Below are 8,730 nucleotides of genomic sequence, written 5' to 3'. Positions count from 1 at the left end.
GAAAGTTAAACATTTCCAACTTTCAGGGGCACAAGATAGACATTTTCATTCCAAAAGTTACAAATGAGCATAGCAAGGAAAGGGAACAAAGTGTGGCCAAAATCCAGCAGGGCAGACATTAAATCTCACAGCCTCACTTCCAGCATCCCTGGCAATCTCTGGCAAGCTGTGAACTCCAAAGGGCTTGCAGTATCTTTGTCCCTATGACATTGTCAGTGGTTGTAGTTCCCATGGCTTCTCTCCTGGGATGGCTCTGCCCGCTCCTTGCAGTTTTCTTCAGATAATCCATGTCCCTGGATTCTCCAACCTTTTGGGATCTCCAGTGCACCTTTGGCTTCACAGCTTCACACACTGCCCTGTCAGGGGTGCACTGCCTGGCCTCCCAGGCCTTCCTCTGAAATCTGGGTGAAGCCTCCCTGGCCCCACAACATTGCATTCTGCACGTGCCTAAAACCAGCACCACGTGGATGACGCCAAGGTCTGCTGCCAGCTGGAGCAGTAGCCAGGCTTCCTTCTCTTGGCTGTAGGGGTCCAGGCCCATGAACCAAATCCCAAGGCACGACTTCCCTAGGCCACTGCCATTCTCTGGTGGTGCTCTGGGGCTCTTTTCTCAGAAGAAAGTCATTCACTCTTGCAATTTTTAGACTGCAAAAGATAGTCCTTCTGCTTTTTGTGATGCCCTCAGGTCTACTTTTCTGTGGTCTTCTTTTGAAATACTTTGGCATTTTCTTTCTAGTCTTTTCAGAGACTGCTTTTTCCTGTTGCATCTTTGCAGGCTGCAGCTTTACTGGAGTTTGCTTTCTGGCTGAACTCATAGTGTTTTGAATCCTTGTGCTGAGCTCTTTGTTCTTTATTCTCAACATAAATCTGGCTAAAAGTGCCCAACAGTAGTAGCCAGGCCACTGACTGTCTTGAAATTTCTTCTGCCAGATTCTTTATTCCAGCACCCTTAATCTCAGTCTCGGGCAAAATCTCTGAACACAAGCAAATGCAGACAAACTTTCTGCTAAGCCAAAGCATGCATCGTCTGGAGTCCAACAGCCTGTACTGTCCTTCTTCCCAGTAGAAACTGCCCAAGCCTGGTGTCTACTGACAGGATTTCTGTCAGCCTTCTGATCCTCTGAGCTCCAACAGGATTTCCCATAAAATACAGCCTGAGGTGTTCCAGCTCTACTTTCTCAGCTCCTTTCTCCACACCTTTCCAAACTTCCCACAAGCCAGTTTCAAAAGTTTCTGAACCACACGGTCAGGTACAGTTGCAGAGCAACCCCACCTCACTGGTACCACATTCTGTGTTAGTTACTTTTTCATTGTTGAGGCAAAGTATCTGACATCCAGAGTTAAAGGAGGAAAGGTTTATTTAGCTCACAGTTTGTAGAGGTTTCAGTCCATAATTGGCTGGCTCCAAGGCAGGGTGCATGGCAGAAGGGCATCACAGAGGAGAAATAGTTCATGGCAGGCAGAAGGTAGCAAAGCAAGCAAGGGAAGACTAGAGTTCATTCTTTTCTTTTTTAAAGTTTCATGTTGTACAAATCCTTAGATGTTCTTTATTCACTGGTCCATTTCTACAACAAATACATCTGCAAAACTATATAATAAAATTATTTACATTTCCAAATAACAAGATTGCTCAGTGGTTCCACTGCCTGCCTTGCAAGTGCAAAGACCTCAGTTCGATCCCTGGTACCAAAAAAAAAAAAAACAAAAAACCAAAACCAAAAGCCCCAAATAATAAGATTGCTTTTGTTTCTGCTACTGCTATTCATGCACAGTACTTCACAGCACAGTACATCATTAGAAGTCCTAAAAATGTTCAACCTGTACTCTAGGCTACTTAGGAAATTTGACAACTAGCAACGTCTATAATGGCATTAGCTCCTTGCAATATATGCCAAAAAGATTTTTTTTTTGTACCAGGGATCAAACTCAGGACCTTGCACTTGTGTGGCAGGTGGTAAAACCACTGAGCTAAATCCTCGGCCCTATGCCAACGTTTGAAAAACCTTGAACTTCATCTTGCAACACCGAAAGGGCTCAAGATGTTCTCCCCAATGCACTTTACAAAATAAGTTGCGGGGACAAGGAAAAGGGCCACATTGTTAAAATCACTGTATAGAAATAGATTTTTAAAAGTCACAGCTCAAAATTGCTCTTTGTAAAATTCACACACATTTACAAGTATAAAATTGTTGTCCAGCTTGTTTACTTGGACTTTCTTTCCTGGCTTGGATTGTATTGCATTGGTTACGTCTTTAGTAGAGCAGAAGGCTGAAGCAGGTCAAGAGGTTCGTTACCGATGTCCATTTTCCATACTTTTAGAAGCCACAGTTGGCTCTTCAGTTTGGGAGTTTCTTTAGCTTAGGGTTTTAGGCTTTTCAGCTATCTCTTTTTGCTGACTTTGCCCAAAGACTATCACAGCATTTACTTCTAGTTCTGATTTGGCAACAGAGCCCTGCGTGCTGCGGCAGAAGTCTCCTTTGGGACTAAATTCTGTGAAGGGGCTATGCTGGGTACAATCTCTGGATGGGATCCCACCTTCTCCTCCACTGGGCCACCTGCATGTGGTTCAGATACTATGCCACCATGATTGGTTTTTGTGGTTGGTGCCATAGAGATGCACTTAGAAGGTGCCAGAGTGGTTAATATCGAGTGAATACTGGTGGGAAAAGGTTCACAAGGTAAACTGAGACCTGCTGAGGCAGTGCCAGGGCCCACAGGGCTGGAAGTCAGTTTTAGAAGAGTAGGTGCTGGGAGTGTTGGGCTTTTACTCTCCAGGTCTGTGGACAGTTGCTCTGTTCCCAAGAGCCCTTGGACTTGAGTCTCTCCCTCTGCACTACGTTGCACTTCCCCTTTCTTAAGAGAGCCCATAACTTTCTTACACACTTTGATGGGCAAAATCTGCCCAATTTTGTCCACTTTTCCTTTGCCCTCACTGGGTGGTACTGAGCATTGCAGATTGACAGATGAGCTTGGCTGACTGTGAAGAGGGCAAGGGCTCTGATCTGCTGAGGTGTTTGCCTGAGGAACAGCCTCATCTGGATTCAATTGTTTTGTTTTGTTTTTTTTTGTACTGGGGATCGAAAGCAAGTCCTTGCACTTGTGAGGCAGGCAGCAGAACCACTGAGCTAAATCCCTGGCTGTGGATTCAATTCTTTTACTTGCTGGATAGAGGGATGAGGAGGAGGAGGGACAACTGGAAATGTACAAGGAAGGGAAGGAAGCTGGACAGGAGTGGCTTGTGAGCTAAGGACTGAGGGTTGACCTGCCTGAATGTTTACAGCAGGACTCCTGGAGGGGACACTAGGTACAGGAGCTGAGGTATGTGCAATGGGCCAACAGCTGCGAAAGAGGGAGGCACCAGGCCAGAGCTGGTAGTCTGTTGGGCTGCAGGAATTGTGCTTGACTGTGATCCTTTCACGGCCTGAATTATTGTAATAAACTGAGGTGTAATAAACCAAGGCCAGATATTAGACAAGCAGCTGCATGTCCCTCAGAAACCATAACCTTGTTACCCACATTGGGCATTGTGATGAGTGCTCACATCAATGTAGACTGGCAGGGCTGCTGGTGTGTTAGCCGAAGTGGCTATGGCATTAGAAGTGACAAATACAGTTATTTGATTTGGGGGCAAGGGAGTAGAAATGGATGAAGAACTTACAGGTCCTGGTATTACTGGAGGGTTGGTTGGGCCAACGTTCGGACCGACCTCACTCCATTCTGTACGCACAAGAGTTGGCACAGCTCATTACTGGGAGGTAAGTTTAGAGAATGAGAAGATGCTGGATCCCGAAGAGTGGCAATGACAGGTCCTCCTCTGAAGCTACCGGAGACGTCACTTCCAGATCTGTAAGCCCAGGGGGTTTAACGGTCACATCAGGAGCCCCAGGGTTGTCAGGACATTGACTTAATGGCATTGGTGCTTCCCTCATGGCAGGAGACATCAAATTTCTGTCCTCTTTGACACTGGGAAGTTTGTTAGGATCCGGAAGTTGCCCATCCTTTTTGGATTGATCTTCAGGGGCAACCATTTTAACTTCTTGGGCAGGGACTGCTTTTTGCCCTACATTTACCAGCTCCTTCCTACCCTGGGGATTCTGTCAATCAGTCCTGAGGCACATTCAAGCTCTCCTTGCTGTCCCCGAAACAGCCTCCACTGCAGCCACAGATATAGGGGAACCCTGAGGAATCAGCCCACTGCTGTTAGGATGAGTAAGAGAAGTAAGACTGACCAGTACATTTCTCGGCAACTCAACGGACTGCAGCAGGGCTGCATTTGTTTGAGAGGTCAGAGTGAGTTTGGGGGCTTTTGAATTTTGCCTCCCAGGACTTGGGGTGGTTTCTCTCCTAGATCCAGGACTAGATCTGAGACCGTTGCTTGGACTTGCCCTTTTTGTTGCTCTGGAATTACATTGCTTTCCAGGATTCACTGCCACAGAATCTAATTTGTGAGTTTGTGGGGTAGTAGAATTGGAAGGTTTATTCATAGTAAGATTTGAAGGTGCTGGCCCAAAAGCCTTCAGAGTTGTTGGAGTTAAGCCCTGTTGATTAAAGCCCCTGTTTAAAGTTGGCCTGGGAGGTAAAGGAATATTAATCTATGGAGGGAAGAGTCCTGCTTCGGTGGCATTGAGTCTTTCTGGCGACTGAGAAGGTTCTGTGCTGGGAGGGTGGTTGTTGGGTGTCTGAGGATAATAGCATCGGGGGTTGGCTCTGTTGGGTGTTTTAGGCCTAGATGTCTGGGTTGGAATAGCTGCATTCGGAAAATGGTGGCCGTGGGAGCTAGGCAGGGAATTTACAGGGGGTTGCTGGGGAGTGGCACCTTGAGTTGCTGAAGGGAGCGACGATGGTCCAGGTTTGGGCCCTGCCATCATTAACTGATTCTGGGAAACTACTAAATGTGAAGGCGTATGATTTGGGCCTCCCGAGACAGACGGTACTTCACTGCCACTTGCTTTAGGAAGTGACGACATCGCTCTGAGTGGCGAGCTAGAAGGATTCTGCGGGTTCTCCCGGTATAGCATCTTTTAAAATTACCTCCCAAAGCAGTATTCACAGGCATTGGCACCCTTTGTGTATCAGGTGATGGTGGTATGGAGGCAGGTCCTTGCAAACGGACCGTGACAGGTACACTGCCGCTCTGCTGCATGGGCATTCTCTGGGGGTCTGGGTTCAGGGTGCGGACATTTTGGGAGAGGAAAAGCCTAACAGACCTGGGATCTTGCTGCATCATGAGCATCTTCATCATTTGTTGTGGCTGCTGCTGCTGCTGCTGCTGAGACTGAGGCTGACTGGGAGATGGCTGTGGCTGCTGCTGACCGCAGCTTTCTGTCCCCTGTATCTTTTCCAGGCTATTTAGAGCAGGCAGCACTCACACCGTTACTCCCAGTGCCCTTGAGCCTAGCATTGCACCATGAATCAATCCCAGTGTCACACATTTTCAGTCCAGCCACCTCTGAAAAAGCCCCACCTATGATCCCATGAGGCTTTGGAGGACATCTAGACCCAAGACATAACAGATGGCCAAGAAATGCATGAAAAAATGTTCAGCATCGTTGGCCATTAGAGAGATGCAAATTAAAACAACATTGAGACATTGTCTTTCTCCAGAAAAAATGTCTACCATTAGGAATTCAAATAACAACTGCTGGCAAGGCTGCAGGTAGGAAAAAGGAGCCCTTCTACATCAATGGTGTTAATGTAAACTAGTACAGCCACTGTGGAGATCGGTATGGGGAGTCCTCAAAAAACTCCAAATAGAAATCCCATCTGACCCAGTGATTGCCCTTTGGATATCTTCTCAAAACAATCGAAGACATCATATAAAAGTGATACATGGGAAGTGGGAGGGGTAGGGGAAAAGAAGGAAAAGGGAAAAATATGAGAAAAGGAAAAAATGGGAACAAAGTCTCTGTAAATAGGGAGGGGTGGAGGGGTTGAAAGGAGGGCAGGGGAAAGGGGAGAAAATAAGAACCAAGGTACGTCATGTAGAGGTACACATGCCCAGTGATAAATGTAATTGTATTGTGTACCTAAAATGTACCAGTAAAAGAATTTAAGAAGAAAAAAAAAGTGTGCATAGCAACATAATCTGTAACAGGTAATCTTAGAAATAGGCTATATACCCATCAGCAGATGACTAGATAAAGAAAATGGACATACACACCACTTAGCCATAAAGAAAGATAAATCTTGCTCAATGGTTTCCTGAGTTCAATCCCCAGTACCAAAAAAAAAAAAAAAAAAAAAAAAAAAAAGATTAATCACAGGATCGCTGTGAGTTCGAGACCAGCCTGGACTACATAGTGAGTTCCAGGTCAGTCTCAACTACATAGTGAGACCCTGTCTCAAAATAAATAAATAAAAATATAAAGAAATAAAAACATAAAATGTTATCCCCCCCCAACAAAGAAGGGTTGATAAAAGTAAATTACAACAAATTTATTTAATGGAATTTTCAGGTGGACATAGGAGGCTTCAGAAGACCTAAAGACCAGGGAATGCATTTTTTTTTTCTTTTTACCAGTACTGGGGGTTTGAACCCAGGGTCTTCACACTGAGCTATATCCCTGGCCTTTTTGAGTTTTTTAAGACATGGTCTCACTAAAAGTCACTAAGCTGCCTTCTAGGCTGGCCTTGAGTTAACATCCTTCCTGTCTCACACTCCCAGACTGCTGGAATTATGGTGTGCGCCACCAGCCTCCACACAAACTGCTTTTAGTCTTACGTTTGATGACAAAGAGACAGCCATCTGTTGCCACCACAGATGTGCAGTGCCTAGTGACATTACCCAGACTGTCCTTTCTGGTGAAACCCACTGGTTCCCTGCTAAGAGCCTGAGACTCTTGCCCTGGGCTTCATAGGCACTGGGGCCACAGCTCTTGGCACACACAGGTGTCTGCTGGGTGCTGTGCTTGTGTGTGCTGTCTGTCTGGGGTCATCTCAGAGCCTGTGACAGTGCTCGGTGCCTGTGCTGCACTTAATCAGCAGCTGAGGTCCGCATGGCTCCAGCCCACGGTGGCTGCTCCCATAGCTCCCAGAGGCCCTGCGGCCCCAACCCCAACTCCTTTCTAACCTGCCCTGGCAGGGTCAGGAGGATCCTGGATCAGGACCAGCTCAATAGCTGAGATGCCACCGTAGCACAGTCTCCTGGAGCTGCCTTACTGAAGTGGAACTGAGCTGGCCAGTGCTGGCTTTGGGCTCAGAGTCCAGTGCCCAGTTACACATTAAGGGACAGCAGGCCGGTTGGGCCAGTGGAGACCTGCACCTGTAAGGTCACCAGCTCCACAAGTCACTGTTGTGCCCTGTGACCCTCAGAATTGTCTGTGATCTCGTCCCAGCATAGCGGAGCTGGTGGGTGCCCACTGGGCTCCTCGTGCAACATTGCCAGGTAGCTCAGAGCCAGACACAGGGCTTCCTAGCCCAGCTCTTCCCTCCACTAACTGTGTGCCTTTAGAAAGCTGCCTGACCTCTCTGAGCCTTCTTTATCACCCAATTGTCCGTGAGGCAGAGCAAACAATGTGATAAATTAATGGGGAATATTTAGGGGTGAACAAAATACCCTGTGTGAGAGTATTGAATCCTAATGTCTTAAAAATAGTTGCTTTTGGTTTGTCTGCATGTTTGTTTCATTTTCCTTGAGCTTATTAATTCCAGTGCCTGGCCCACATCTCCTGTCTCTCATGTAACTCTGGATCCTGGAGCTGGGACTTGGGCGCCTTCTGAGGGGCCACCTGCCTCAGAGCCCTATGTTGCACTTTGGTTACAATGGTGTCTTAGTCACTTTCTTGTCGTTGGGACACAATACTGGACACCCATAACTTAAAGGAGGAAAAGTATGTTTTCGTTCATAGCTGCAAAAGTTTCAGTCCATGGTCAGCTGATTTAAACACAGAAAACGGCATGGTGGAAGGGCCTGGGCAGAAGACAGGGGCTCACGTCATGGTGGCCAGAAAGCAGAGAGAGAAAGGACCAGCCAGGAGGGAGATGCACCTTCCAGGCCATGCCCCAGAGACCTCCCCCTCTTCAGACCCTAACGGCACACTTAGCTTGGAACTCGTCCCTGGATTAGCCCACAGATGAGTATAGCACCCAGAATCCGATTGCCTTTTTAAAAACCCACTTTTGAACACATGAGGTCCTTGGGACTTTCTATATCTAAACCATAGCAGACGGGGAGCTACATGAACCCATCACCACAAATGTACAGATGGCTCCAGGTTCCCCATCATCCTGATACCCTGTTCCCAGAAGCCCCCACCCCTAGTGCTCCGAGTTAGTGGTATAGGGAAGGAAATGTTTTTTGTCTTCTGCGTGCTCCACAATTCTTAGTTGGGACAGGCTCCTATAATGTAAAATGAGTAGAAAACAGACAAGATTACTAACATATTCCCCCAGCCCCACCGCCTAGGAGATACTCAGAGAAGTCTTAGCTCCCTCGTTTTCGGTCAAGAAAGGAGGGCAAGGGGCCACTGGATGCAGAGCAGCCTCAGACACGCAGGGGAGCAAAGGGAGGATTTGTTAGTAGCATGGAGTTATGCCGCCTCCATTGAGAAGTCTCCAGGTTAGCTAGAAATAAATGAGGCTGCCCCTTTCCTCTACCCTGTGACAGCCAGAAGGGGCTGTGACTAACAGCTATCACACCTCTGCCCAGAGTCCTCCAGGTATCCCTGCGGTGGCTAGAAACTGCTAAGGGCTATGACACTCAGTGGCACTCAGAGCCTGGAGCTGCCTGCA

The 8,730-nt window shown here is 47.3% G+C and overlaps 1 pseudogene; it reads right to left on the bottom strand.

Moving 5' to 3' along the window:
• Nucleotides 1–2,140: 2,140 nt before the first annotated feature.
• LOC104860785 lies at nucleotides 2,141–7,937 on the bottom strand (annotated as a pseudogene).
• Between the last annotated feature and the right edge of the window lie 793 nt (nucleotides 7,938–8,730).

Source organism: Fukomys damarensis, unplaced genomic scaffold (assembly GCF_012274545.1).
Source record: "Fukomys damarensis isolate Sample0158 unplaced genomic scaffold, DMR_v1.0_HiC HiC_scaffold_10, whole genome shotgun sequence".
Taxonomy (NCBI): Eukaryota; Metazoa; Chordata; class Mammalia; order Rodentia; family Bathyergidae; genus Fukomys; species Fukomys damarensis.
Note: the sequence above shows the minus strand (reverse complement) of the source record. Positions and strands in the feature narration are given on the sequence as shown.